The sequence below is a fragment of the Tupaia chinensis genome, unplaced genomic scaffold (genome assembly GCF_000334495.1).
Source record: "Tupaia chinensis unplaced genomic scaffold, TupChi_1.0 Scaffold000273_1, whole genome shotgun sequence".
NCBI lineage: Eukaryota > Metazoa > Chordata > Mammalia > Scandentia > Tupaiidae > Tupaia > Tupaia belangeri.
The window spans coordinates 2,958,632-2,973,314 of NW_006159755.1; the positions used below are offsets into that span (position 1 = coordinate 2,958,632).

Below are 14,683 nucleotides of genomic sequence, written 5' to 3' on the forward strand. Positions count from 1 at the left end.
TTCTCCTCCATTCTCCTCTCGGGATCTTGGGCACGCACACACACGCGCCCGGCGTGAGTTTTAAGCCACTGGGTCTGGGACACAAACCGCGGTCGACTACGTGGGAGTCCAGCGACATAGCCATTACGCTAACTGCTGGTTCCCTTTTTTTTTTTTTTAACTCACAGAAACAGCTTGCAGTGGTGGCTCAGTGACTGACCTAGGAAACATGACCCAAGTATTAAGGTTTTTCCTCCAGGTCCAACCACATTCCAGAAAAATGATAAAGTTTTTATGTCCCGAAGTTTTAGAGAAAGAATCTCTGACCTTTGTACCTACTGTCGATGGAAAAAAATAACCAACTGTAAAATTAATAATTAATAATTAATGCGGTTTATTTCCAAACCAACTGTGAGTGACCTAGGCCAGAGAAGAGGCATACATGCCTTTTCTTGGGGTGATCATGTACCGGGAGTCCTTTTATTTGTTTTTAAGATTGACAGACAGCATTTAGTGAAGAGATTCTCCATTGGCCTGGCCCAAAAAGGCGGGACATGTAGGGGCGGGGGTGATGGGGGGTGGGGGGGCTTGTAGGTTATAGGTGGGTTCCACAATTCCTAGGTTGGTGATTGGAAGGGAAGATCTGTGTCTTGGGAAGAGATAAGCACAAGAGTATACTGGAATCGGTTGAAATATACATCTCAAAGATACTATGCCAGGGACAGGAGGTAGGAAGAATCCTGTTAATAGAAAGTAAATGGTCTGTTAATGTTTGTGGGCATGACTTCCCCAGTCCTCTTTTGAAAAGATTTTGAAAAAATAGGAAAAGTAGTCAGACTTCTGTCCACACTACTCCAAAACTAAGAAAAATAACCAGACCCACTGGGCATGTAACCTTCACCATGGTGGGGATGCCCATAGACTACCCCTGCCTAGAACCAGCCCGGATAAAGCCTCTGTGACCAAATCAAAACCCCTCACCCCGGCTCCTCTTCAGCAACCCATTTCTGCAGGTCCCACTCCCTGCTTGGGCGCTCTGCTCTTCCTTTTCCTCTCCTTGCTGTCCTCTCTTTGTGCCAACGCCACTGATCCTTCGTGAGCGTGAGACAAGAATGTGTGTCCTGCTGCTGCAGAGGCTGGGTCAGACCTGAACCACGATGTACCTGCGTCACCTGGCATAGGCAAACTCCTAAAGTGGAGTGGTGGTTGCTAAGGGCTTGAGAGAGTGGCATATAAGGAGCTGTTAATGTACCTGAAAAAGTTCTGGTTACGTTGCTGGACTGCCATGTAGTCAACAGTGGTTTGAATCCCAGACCCAGCAGCTTAGCACTCACACTGGGCGCGTTTGTGTATATACCCTAAATCCTGAGAGGACAATAGATGAGAAGGGTTTGTGGCATGGCCATCCCTAGGTTGATTTCTCACTTTCTGTCTCTCTGGCAAGCACATGTGCCCTATAGCAAAAATCTCTAATATATATATATATGTATATATTCATATATTCTGGCTGGGGCCAGCAAGTAGGGTGGTTGTTTAGGCACTGGACACCTACATGGCCGACGGTGGCTCAAGCAGCCCTGGACCCGCACCTTGAGAACCACGCCAGGCACATGTGCGTGCGTGCCCAAAATCCTGAAAGGAGAGTGGAGGAGAAGGGATTGCGATGGAGGGGCCATCCTCTCTGGAGGGTGCTTCCTCACTTCCCCTTTCTCTGGAGCCCATACACCAATGGCAAAAAATTTGAAAAAGAAAAGAAGTTAGTACAATGTGAATGTACTCAACATTCCTGGATCATACACTTAAAAGACGACACTCCACAGACTATCTAGTAATCACAAAGGGAAAATAGCAATTATAGGGAAACCATTCCTTTAATCAGGGGATCAAAATGAGCATCACAATAGCTGGGCAACCCAGGGAGGCACCATATGCCTTCTGTGAAGCAGGAAGACCAGGTGGGCTCTCAGCCACTCTGGTAAAATTGTCTTACCCAAATGGTTAAGGGTGCTGGACTCCCACATGGCTGACTGCGGTTCAAGTCCCGGACCTGGAGGCTTGCTTTCTCACTTTCATTCTCTCTCCCTCTCTATCCTTCTCTGATCAAATTAAAATAAATAAATGAATAAATAAAGTTAAATCAAATAATTCTTAAAAAAAACAAAACAAAACAATGACACGGGGGCCCACAGGTGGCTTGGTGATTGGGGAGCCTGACACCCACATGGCCGACAGTGGTCTGAGTCCTGACCTGGCATCTTGATTTCCCTCTTTTTCTAGTTTCTCTGTCTGTCTGTCTCTCTTTCTCGTCAGCACATATGCCCTGTAGCAAATTTAGAAATAATAATAAATAAAATAAATAATTATTTTGAACACAATGATATGAACCCAACATGAGGAATTTATTGTACAGATGACTGGCTCAAACTCATCAATAAATCATTTTTACGGAAAAAATTAAAAGGGACCTGTTTTGAGGCCAGCAGGTGGCATGGATGTTCAGGTGGCTAGTTCTCACATGGCCGACTACACGGTTTGAGTTCTAGACCGGGTGACTTGAGTAACACACTGGGCGTGTGTGTGTGCATGCCCAAAGTCTGGAGAGGAGAGTGGAGGAGAAAGAATTGGGACATTGTCATCCCTTCTGGATGGTGCTTTCTCATTTTCTCTTTGTTTCTATCCTGTTAGTGCATGTGCCCTATAGCAAACTTAAAAAAAGACTGGGTAAAGAAACTAGCCAAGATGAAGCAAGATCGAGGAACTAGAAATAAATATGTCCATGGTGGAACAGTTTTTCTCTGGCTGGGGAAGGGCCGACCAGAGTCACTAAGCCTACTGGACAGCCACAGGTGGCTCGGCCACAAGGGAGAAGAATAAGAGGAAACCCTGATGGAAATGACCTGCTCTGGGAACCAGCAGTTAGCGTAATGGCTATGTCGCTGGACTCCCACGTAGTCGACTGAGGTTCGCGTCCCGGACCCGGTGGCTTAAAACTCACGCCGGGCGCGTGTGCGTGCGTGCCCAAGATCCCGAGAGGAGAATGGAGAAGGGATTGCGGCATGACCATACCCCCTGGGGGGTGATTTCTCGCTTTCTGTCTCTGTCTCTGTCTGTCTGGCGAGCGCACGCGCCCTACAGCAAAAACCTCTCCAAAAAAAAAAAAAAAAGAAAGAAATGACCTGCTCATAAACATTGGTCCTAACAAGACAGAGGTGTAGTCTGAAGGACACAACAGAACAAATGTAACTGCACGAGGGCCTCGCTCTATTAGGAAGCCAGTCACGTAGATGGACATTAGGGAAAAAGGGGTCTTCGAACACAGTTCATCCTGGGGGAATCTACTCAGATGTGGTTGATTCCTGCCGCTAAGTTGTGAGGACAAAGGTGGATTCGAGCTGCAGAGGATGAGGTGAGCAGAGCACGGGGACTCTAACCTCCATTAGTATTCTTAGCTATAGCCCATGGAAGCTACTGGCTGAAAAGAGATGGAGAACTGATGATTAAAAGGCTTTAGGGAGAAGGAAGACCGATTATTACATACGTGGAGAAAAACGTACGACCAAGCTTATAGAACTGACGAAGCTTCCCTCAAAATAAGTACCTCAAGGGCCCAGCAGGTGGCCTGGTAGATAAAGGCCCTGGATTCCCAAATGGCCGACTGTGTGTCAAGTCCCGGACCTGGTGGGTTGCTTTCTAGCTTTCTCTTTCTCTCTATCTCTGTCTGGTCAAATAAAAAAATAAAGAAATAAAAACAACACGTGGAATTAAACAAATAAATAATTCTTTAAAAAAAAAAAAAAAAAAAAAAACAAGCACCACCAACAGAAATATGCAATGGACTAGAGAAAACTATATTAGAACATTTTTGAAAACAAACTGAAATTAAATGAAGCATACAACTTGAGAACCTAGAAATGAGCAAATAAACCCCCCAAACAGAAGGAAAAGGCCAATAGCAAAGACACCCTTCCTACAAAGCAAACCAAAGGAAACAGAACACGTGTTTGTTGGTTTCACCTGCCCTCACCCCTTGCCCTGCTTTTTCTAGGAACAGAACCGCTGCTCCGTAGGGAACACCCAACGTAACGGGTCAGGTGCGGCTCCCCTGCCTCCAGCCCCCAACTCCACTCACCCTCAGCCCCAGCCACAGTGATCACTCTGAGCAGGGCAGGTGACCTGAGCAAGGCCAGTCCTTGAAATACAGGGATCCTCAAGAGGGAACGCTGTCTATGCGGACGGGGTATACACTGGGCAGAGCACCAGACATGGGCAAGGACAGACCAAGCAGGAGCACAACTGAGAGATGAGCAAGAGGAGAGCCTGAAACATCATACCGGCCTTGGATCCACTCTGCCTGAAGCCACTCTTAGACCTAGGCCAACAAGTCCCTGTGTGTGTCTGCTGATTTGAAACCACTTATAATTTGCTCATTAGTAAGAAAGTCCCGATTGCTTCTCGGCCTTTTGGCTAAGATCAAGTGTAGTATCTGTTCTTATCAGTTTAATATCTGACACGTCCTCTGTCCAAGGACTATTAAAAAAAAAATAAGAAAGTCCCAAAATAATATAAATAGTATGTATGACTTTGCCCAAAGAGTTTATATATATATATGAAATATATCATCTTACAGTGACAAAATTACCAAAATTGACTCAAGGACGGTAGACTGAATGCTAGAGAAAAACTGAAAGGTAGTCAGAGATCTACCCTAAAATAGTAAGGTCGAATCTTTTAATTATCTTTTTATAATTTTAGTTTTTAGTTTGCTGTAGGGCATATATAGTTGCCAGAGAGACAGAGACGGAGAGAAAAAGTGAGAAAGCCCCAGAGGGGATGTCCACACTGCAATCCATTCTCCCACATTCTCCTCTCCGGATTCTGGGCAAATATACATGGGACTGACATTTTCTTTTCTTTCTTTTTTTTTGGAGAGGCTTTTACTATAGGGCGCGTGCGCTCACCAGAAAGACAGAGAAAGACAGACAAAAAGCGAGAAATCACCCTCAAGGAGGGATGGCCACATCGCAATCCCTTCTCCATTCTCCTCTTGGGATCTTGAGCATGCACAAACACACACCCAGAGTGAGTTTAAGTCACCGGGTCCGGGACTCAAACCACAGCTGACTACATGGAAATTCAGCGACATAGCCATTATGCCAACTATTGGTCCTTCTTTTCTTATTTTTAAAAGAATTATTTTATTTAACTTTATTTATTTATTTAATTTGACCAGAGAAGGAGGGAGAGAGAGAGAGTGAGAAAGAAAGCCGCCAGATCCAGGACTCGAACTGTGTTCGGCCATGTGGGAATCCAATGCCACCATCCCAACTGCTGGTCCTGGGACTGGCATTTTCAAGTCACCCAGTCCAGGACTCAAACTGCTCAGTTAGCCATGTGGGATCCAGTGCCTTAACCACCATGTCACCAGCTGGCCCTCTTAATTATCTTAATAGATGTCAAAATTTATCAGCGAGGAATAAAAGAAAAGACTCTCAGCAAAGTAGGAATAAGTGGAAATGTTTTCTGCATAATCAAGGTTACTTACAGAAACCTAAAGCAAACACATTACTTTCTGATGAAACGTGAAAGTCATTCCCACTGAGATCAAGGATGGCAGCCAGAGGTCCTGGAGGTCTGACTAGAGCCCTGGCCTCTGTGACTCCCAAGGGGAAGAGGAAGGATGAGCTAAAACTGCCGATGGTAGGCTATCTAGAGAACCAACTGAAGAACGATCAGAACTAGTGAGATCAACCAGGTGAGGGACACTAAGACGGACAGCTGTCCTGGATGCAGGGCTGGCTAGAAATGTAGTGTAAGGGGCCAGAAGACGGTGTAGTGGTTTTGTTGTTGGACTCCCACATGGCAGACTGTGGTTCAAGTTCTGGACCTGGAATCATGAAGATCACACTAGGCACGTGTGTGTATGTGCCCAAAATCCCAGGAGGAGAATGGAAGAGAAGAGATTGTGGTGTGGCCACTTTCTCTGGGGATGATTTCTTGCTTTCTGTCTCTCTGGTGACTACACACGCACGACAGCAAAAATATCTCTCAAAATTAAAAGAAAATCACACCAGATGCGAGTGCATGTGTGTCCAAAATCCCAGGAGGAGAATAGAGAATAAAAAGAGAAGGTATTACAGCATAGCCATCTTCCTTGGGGAGTAATTTCTCACTTTCCCTCTTTTTTTTTTTTTTTTTTTTTTTTGCTGGGAGCCCACCGGGTACTCTGTGGGGGCCTATGCTACAGGACCTTGGCCCAACCTGGGGCAGGAGCTGTGGCCCTGTTTCCAGGTGGGAGGACGGGCAGTTGCAGCTGTGGAGCAGTGGAGAAGTACGTGGTCACATGAGCATCCTCCACTTAGGCCAAGCTGCAGAGGCACCAGGCCCTGGCTAAAGGTTCTGGGGAGAAAAGATGCTGGGGGCTGTGCTGTGCCCTGATGCTTTAGGGAAAAGGTCAGTGACACTTACCAAGGGCTATACTGCTCTTAGCCAGCGTGCAGAAACACTGTCACTATTTCTCTAACTGACAGTGATGGGGAGCTGGAATCAGGGTCCAGGTATTCCTCCCCAGACGCAAGTCCAGAGCATATTTCAGACAGGGCCAGAATGCAGGCCGCAATTCTGCCACTGTCAACTGCTTGTTGGAGAGACCCAAGCCAGCTCCAAGGCCGTGTAGCTGTGTGCACAACTCTGGACTGACTTCCGATCTGTTCTCCCTCTCATCTTCCACTCGGCCCTCTTCCCACAGCAGAGTAGGTGAACCAGAACTGAGCCAGCAGCTGCTCCAGGACGCCTGTGCCCTGGATGAGACTCCAGATGACGAGGACTTAGACCTCATCCTCATCCCCCTAAACCTATGGCCTCCTAGCATGTTCCTGCTGCTGGGACTGCTGTCCTGGGGGCTCTTCCTCCTGGACCCTCCAGCGGATAAAACCCTCAAGATGGCCTTCTAGCTATGAGGCATAGTGCTTGGTCAGCCCCTCCGAGCTCACATGCATAGGGACGGCTGTCAGCTCAGAGATGCTGCAGGTGCTGATGGTCTGGGAAGGCCAGGGGCCTGCAGGCAGCCCTTACCTGGTGCTCCTTAGACGCCCCATCTAGATCGGGGGTGACAGGTGGAATTCTGCAGTTTCCCTCTGCTGTCAGGGCAGAGTTTGGAGGAGCCACGTCAGTGGGGGCAGGAACAGGGATTCTGGTCCCACAGTGGGCAACAAAGGAGGCTCGGGAAGAACAGCTGCAGACCTCTGGCTGGTATCTGGTGCTTTTAGGGAAGACAAAGTGCTGATGTGCCCGGACTGTGCTGGATGGAGTCTTATCCAGGCAGGAAACAGCATGTTATGGCTTGCAGCTGGGAATCCTTCCAAACAAATTGCACTGGGACCCGTTCAAGAAATGCCATGTGGGTTCCTCCTCTTCCCAGCTCTCAGGTGGGTAACAGATTTGACCTTTGAGAAGGCATGACGTTGTCCCTTTGTTCCTCATCAGGTGGCACCTGACAGGCCATGGCAGGGGATATAGCGGGCAGGCTCCTGATGCCGAGGATCGGGCCTTCCAGAACCACTGGACCTGGGGCATCTAGCTAGACTAACTGTCCGGTGGGGTTAGTGACTCCATCCTAACCTAGTTAGAGAAAAGCTGCTTCACCACATACAGTTGTTCATTTCTATTTTCTTGGCTAGTTTCTTCCAGTCTTTAAGGTAAAGGTTGACTGCTGGCCCAGGCACCTGCAGTTCTTGTTCTTCCCAGCAGAGGGAGGTGTAGGCAGCAGTTGGTACCTGCCTATTTGCTGAGCTTTGTAAACAGAACTAGCACTGGGTGAGCAGGTCAGCCTGTGTGGTGCATGGGCTTTGGCCTAGACTGTGGCTCTCAGAAAGGATGAGAGGAGAGACCTAAGTCCCAAGGCCCCTGCCAGTGTGAGGGCCTCTTCTCACTCCAGCATGGCCTGTTCTGTTGCCAGAGTCCTCTGACCAGAGCGTGGGCCTCACAGTGAGACTCAGATGGGGTACGGAAAACCTCTGGGGGCAGCACAGCTTCTCTGGGCTGCCTGCCTGAGCCATGACCCTGAAGGGTGCTTCCTCTTACTACAGTAGGCCTCTTTTCAGAATTTACTTGTTCACTAGCACCTTTTTCTGTGCCTCTCCTGGGACCATGGCCGAGTTTGAATGGGAGTGGACAGAGCTCCCAGCCCAAGGGCATGGTAGTCAGGAGGAGGTGTGGGCCTCATATGGCAAGTGTCCATCTCTTTGTTCACTGGATGTCCCGTGACCACCAGAGACGTCTGGGGTGGTTTGGCCTCTTTGTTCTACCACAGAGGTGATTGGAGGATGAGAGGGTCAGACACAAAGATAGACCTTGTTGTAGGTTGACAGCTGTCCTGAGAGTAATCCTATTAGTGCCTACTATTTCTCTAACTGACAGTGATGGGGAGCTGGAATCAGGGTCCAGGTATTCCTCCCCAGAGGCAAGTCTGGAGCATATTTCAGACAGGGCCAGAATGCAGGCCGCAATTGAGAAGAACACATTTGGCTTGAAACTCGTGCCAGATGAGTGTGCATGTGTGCCCAAAATCCTGAGAGGAGACTGTTGGAGAAAGTATTGCAGCATGGTCATACCCCAGGAGGTGATTTTCCACTTTTTGTCTGTCTCTGCAGAGAGCATGCCCCCTACAGCAAAAATCTCTGGCTGGGGGTGGAACAAAAGAAGGTCCCTAGGGAGAGGATGCCTTTGGTGATTGCGGATTTCAGGTCTCACCTGCCCTGCCTACCTTACAAGGTTTCAGGACCCCCCTGAATCCTAAAGGGACAACATGCCATGGTTGGTCCAGGGTTTCTGGAAGGGACACACAGAGTCACTGGTGCTGCCATAGGAGCTTCTTGAGCCCCAACTAATGTGCTTTGAAAGTGAAACACGACTAGGGCAGCTCCCCCACCCTCCAGCACTTGCCATACTCTAGTTCCTGAATGCTGGAGGGGAGGAAGGAGGGGTCCCAGCTATTTCTGATAAGCTTCAGTAAAAGGAATTACCCTCTGGGGGTGTGGAATTTGTGTTACCAGAGGTCCCCAGAGGCCCAGTTGTTCCTGGGGCATTTGGACTCTTAGATGGAAATGAGATGTTTGTTCCCTTTTGAGATTGTATGAGAGGTCTGCACAAAGTTCCTGGAAAATGCATACTGGGAGGACCAGCAGTTAGCGTAATAGCTATGTCGCTGGACTCCCATGTAGTTGACATGGTTCGTGTCCCGGACCCAGTGGCTTAAAACTCACAGTGGGCGTGTGTGCGTGCGTGCCCAAGATCCTGAGAGGAGAATGGAGGAAAAGGGATTGCAGCGTGACCATCCCCCCTGGGGGGTGCTCGCTTTCTATCTCTCTGGCTCTCTCTGTCTGGCTGGCAAGTGCATGCGCCCTATAGCAAAAACCTCTCAAAAAAAAAAAAAAAGTATACTGGGAAAAGGTATGCATGGATTTATATTTTTTAGCCCTCGAATCTACATTAATTAACTCTTTCCAAAAACTTTTTGAAGCCCTTTTGTATAATTGAGTTAGACGTTTTTCAGTTCTGTGGCCAAGAGCTAGTTGCTGACCTGTTGGTTGGACATGCTTATGGCAACCTTCTGGAAGCTTCTGTAAATGTAGGCAGATACACAACAGGATACTGCTTGTACCTCCGCACAGGCCAAGGTCATGCAGTTGGACAATACTGCATACCAGGAGGAGAAGAATTATTAGACCACAGTGATACCCTAAAGTGCAAACGTTAACAGCCTGGACTGGTAGTAGTGAGACAAGAATGCAACCAAATGAGTAGGTAAATAGGGCCGGGACTCGCAAAGAAGAGTCACTGTGCTAGGAAATGCGCACACACACTATTTTAAAAAATTATTTATTTTATTTTATTTATCATCATAATTATTTTTAATTGACCAGAGTGAGACACACACACACACACACACACACACAGAGAGAGAGAGAGAGAGAGAGAAAGCACGAAGCCAAGCCACCAGAACCGTGGTCGGTCATGTGGGAGTCCAGTGCCCCTAACCACCACACCACCTGCTGGCCCCCACACAATATATTAAGACAGAGTCAGCTTATACAATGGAGTCGCTCTGGTCAATCTTTGGAGAAGGGCCATTCACTGCTCCCTCTAGAAATCAAGTTTTAGCTCTGACTGCTTGCTCACACAGAGGAGGCTTACAATCAGAGCTGTTTCACAGCTTGCTTGGTCAATCCTAGCCTATCAGGAAATGCAACCAGACTCTCTGTAAGAACTTCTTTCCACTGGCTGTTGGAGCCTGGAGGGTGGTTATCTTCCCTCCTGCACCACTAGAATGGGATACTAAGTCAACTCCCTTTTTCACACTGGGGCAATAAACTAATTGGCAGTGCATCCAGATATGACGGTACATACCTTCTCAGCCTGAGGATGTGTGATAAGATAGCTAAATGCCTCACCTGAGAGAGACCGCAAGCAAGCAAAAAGCCTGTGGGTTCCAAACAAGTCAGATACTATGACAGATCTTGCTCTGCTAAATATCGGTTACCAACCCCTAGGGTAAAAGTGACAGCCAACCTCAGGCCCAGTGCAGTTGTCCTTCTCTAATAGCTGCCCACCCACATGCCTTTCAGGCATGCAGGTGTGTTTCCTATTAGAAATCTTTATTTTCTATTAAAACTTCTCTTTTTCAGCAGTCCGTGTGCCATGGGGTCAGCCAACCCAAGGGGCCCTGTAGCCAGTGAAGGTAGTTTTGTGGGGCCACACGGAGTTGCCGCTGCGATAGCCAGCCAGTCGCAGGGGATTTGGGGCAAACACATGTTGGGCGGCCATTTTTCTTTTTTTTGTAATTGTTTTATTTAACTTTATTTATTTATATTTAATCAGAGAGGAATACAGAGAGAGAGAGAAAAAGTGAGAAAGCAAGCTGCCAGTTTGGGGACTGGAACCCATGGTAGGCTACACAGGAGTTCAGTGTCCTTAACTACCACACCACCTTTCAGCCACATGGCTGCCATTTTCCAAGTCACTTAGTTTGGGATTCAAACTGCTCAGTTAGCCATGTGGGATCCAGTGCCTTAACCACATCACCTGCTAGCCCTCTTAATTATCTCAATAGGTGTCGAAATTTATCACTGAGGAATAAAAGAAAAAAACTCCCAGCAAAGTAGGAATAAAAGGAAATATTTTCTGCATAATCAAAGTTATTTACAGAAACCTAAAGCAAATACATTACTTTCTGATGAAACATAAAAGTCATTCCCACTGAGATCAAGGATGGCAGCCAGAGGTCCTGGAGGTCTGACTAGAGCCCTGGTCTCTGTGACTCCCAAGGGAAGGAAGGATGAGCTAAAACTGCCATTGGTAGGCTACGATCTATCTAGAGAACCAACTGAAGAACGATCAGAACTAGTGAGATCAACCAGGTGAGGGACACTAAGACGGACAGCTGTCCTGGATGCAGGGCTGGCTAGAAATGTAGTGTAAGGGGCCAGAAGACGGTGTAGTGGTTGGTTATGTTATTGGACTCCCACATGGCGGACCGTGGTTCAAGTTCTGGACCTGGAATCATGAAGATCACACCAGGTCTGTGTGCATACATGCCCCAAATCCCAGGAGAATGGAGAAGGGATTGTAGTATGGCCAACTCCCCTGGGGGGTGATTTCTTGCTCTTGGTCTCTCTTGTTTCTGTGTCTCTGGCGAGCTCACAAACCCTATAGCAAAAATCTCTTAAAAAAAAAAAAAAGGAAAAGAAAATCACACCAGGCACATGTGTGTATGTGCCCAAAACCCCAGGAGAATGGAGAAGGGATAACGGCATAGCCATCTTCCCTGGGAAGTAATTTCTCACTTCCCTCTCACTGTCTCTATCTCTCTCCAAAGAATACACATGCCCTATGGCAAAAACCTTTTTTTTTCTTTTTAATTAGAGCATTTTTAAAAGGTATTTTTTCCATTAAAAATTATTTTTTTTATTTGAATATACAGAAAGTGAGAAAGCAAGCCACTACATTCAGGATTCGAACCATGGTTGGCCATGTAACAATCTAGCACCTCAACCACCATGCCACCTGCTGGCCCCAACAGAAACTTCTTAAAAAAAAGAAATGTAATTTCAAGGGCTAACCAGTGGCATGGAGCTTAAAGCATCTGGATCCAACATGATTGACAGCATAGCTCAAGTTCCAAATCCAGTAACCTGAATAACACACCAAGCACACATATGTGCATACCTTGAAAACCTCAAAAGGAAGACATGGCATGACCAGTCCTCCATGGGGGGTACAGGGAGGGCGAGCACTTTCTCCCTCTCTCTACACCTCTCCAGCCAGTGTATGTGCCCTCTGGCAAATTAAAAAAAGAAAAAAAGATGAAGAAAACAAATGTAGTTTTAAGAGATTTCATTTATAGCAAGGAATTTTATAAAATTCCCAAGATTAACTTGAACTAGAAATGTAAAAGGCCCATATGAAGATAATTCTTCCTTAGAAAAGAACATAGATACCTTATTGCTGTATAGAAAGATTTATATCTTCTCCCCAAATCAAGCTATTTTAAATAATGTCAATGAAAATCCCAACAGAACTTTTTTACTTTTTTGAGACATTTTTGCTATAGGGCAAGTATGTTTGCCAGAGAGACAAAGAGAGACAGAAAGTAAGAACCCCCCCCAGGGGGGATGGACACGCACGCACACATGCGCATACGTGTGGTACAAGTTTAAAGTCGCTGGCTCTAGGACTGAACTGCAGTTGGCCACATGCAAGTCCAACGCCCCAACCATCACGCCACCTGCTGGTCTCCCAAACAGGACTTTTAAATGGAAGTGAACAAATTCTTTCTAAAGTTCCATGCAAGAGAAAGTATGAAAATACATAATGGCCAAGGACAGGAGAACTGTCTCTTAGATATTAATCATTCTATAAAATATGGTCTGGGCACACAGCAATGAGACAAGTTAGATACTCCAAGAGACCAATATATATGAAAGAATTTATTTTTAAAAAGGTAGGTATTTCCAATAAGGAAAGAATGAATTTCAATAAATAATAAAAGGACAAGTGACTCTCTTTTAAGAAAATGTTTTCTACGTCCCATAAAAAAAACTTCAGACAAGTTAGACATATATGTTCGTATCTTTAACTCCTCTAGTTTACTTTCTCTATATACATATACATACATTTTACACATGTACATATAAGGATTTAAAGTCATGGTAAGCAAAACATAAGAGAAATGAGTAAGAAGAGAGAAATGAAGTCGCTGGAGAGGATGTGATCCGTACTGGTTTTTCTGTTTCAGAAATGGGAGTTTCTATCACACATTTGATGCCAAGACTTGCAGGAAGGAGAATGACCAAAACGAAAACCTCAAAACACAGAAGCCTAAGAAAGTCTTTAGGGAAGCAAGAGAAAAGAGGCTCCAAAGCATCAGAGGAAAGGCTGAGTCCCACTGGCTTACAGTGGGAAATAAAAATACAGGGAGATGACTGCAGTTAGTAATGAGGAGGTGAGACTGCTCTCGAAATAGCAAACATTTTTCTTTTTTTAAATGTTGCAAGAGGACACAGAGGGTTGGGGGGATGGAGGGGTTAATAATGCACCCCCCCCCCCATGGGGAATGGTCATGCCATAATCCCTTCATTTCTCCTTCCTTTAGGAATTTTTGGGCACACATAAACATGATTCTGGTGCATTTTTCAAGCTGCTGGATCTGGGACTAGAACTGTTGGCCGTGTGAGATCCAGCCGCCTGAATCAATATGCCACCAGCTGGCTGGGCAATTATTTCTTAATAATTATAAGTTGTAGTCAGGAACTACCAAAGAAAGGAGGGAATTGGTAGATAAGACAGAAGTTCTAAAATAGAGCAGTACTGCAGTGTTACGCATCCACTTAAGGTTTAAAATTATGAATTTATGGTACAACTGGTAGGTCAGCTTGGCTGTTTCCTCACCTGACAGTACCTTGGGTTTGGGCAGAGATGAATGGATTAGGGCTTTATTAGATGAATAGAGGGAGACAGGGGAGTGGACAGTGGGGAAAAGCTAATGATGAGAACATTAAGGTTGGTCTGGAGGATGAGGATAAAGAATTTCTTTAGAGAGAGTAGGTGAGTAAATAAGCAAGCCAGAAGTGGTGAATGCACAGGTACTTAAATTTAAGGTACTGCAAATTCTAGTGATACCAGAGGTCCAGGGAATGATTATGGACATCAGCAGCAGGCCAGAATAGAAGAAAAGGCATTAGTGTAGGGGACAGCCAAGAACCAGGGGCACAGTGCTGAACAGCTCCACCTATGAGAGGTAGAAATTGACACAGCAGGGGTGTTACACTGGGCAGTGACTAAGTGGTCAATGGCAGGAGGAGGAGGTACAGCCAGAGTCAAGGGCTTCCAGGGAGAAGAGGGACAACTGGGTCTATTAGCAGGCCACCAACCTACTATCTAGTGCTGAGGCATGAAGGGTGAGGGTGAAAAAGTAGCCTCTACCTAAAAGGTTATATAAGATACTCAATGTTCTTAGGGAATAATCAGGTTTCAAATAAAATCAGGAAATAAGAGGAATCATTCAAAACAAAGTTAAGGACACATAGAGGTTTGCTGACCACAGCATATATTCTGGAGGTAACAAATGGTTAAGGGATGTACACAGGGATGCACACAACAGCAGAGGTGAGCACTCCCTCAGTCACAGATGACTAGAAAGGTAGGGAAA

The 14,683-nt window shown here is 46.2% G+C and overlaps 1 pseudogene; it reads left to right on the top strand.

Moving 5' to 3' along the window:
* The first annotated feature begins 4,423 nt into the window (after positions 1 to 4,423).
* On the top strand, positions 4,424 to 4,534 carry LOC114008021 (uncharacterized; annotated as a pseudogene).
* Positions 4,535 to 14,683: the final 10,149 nt, after the last annotated feature.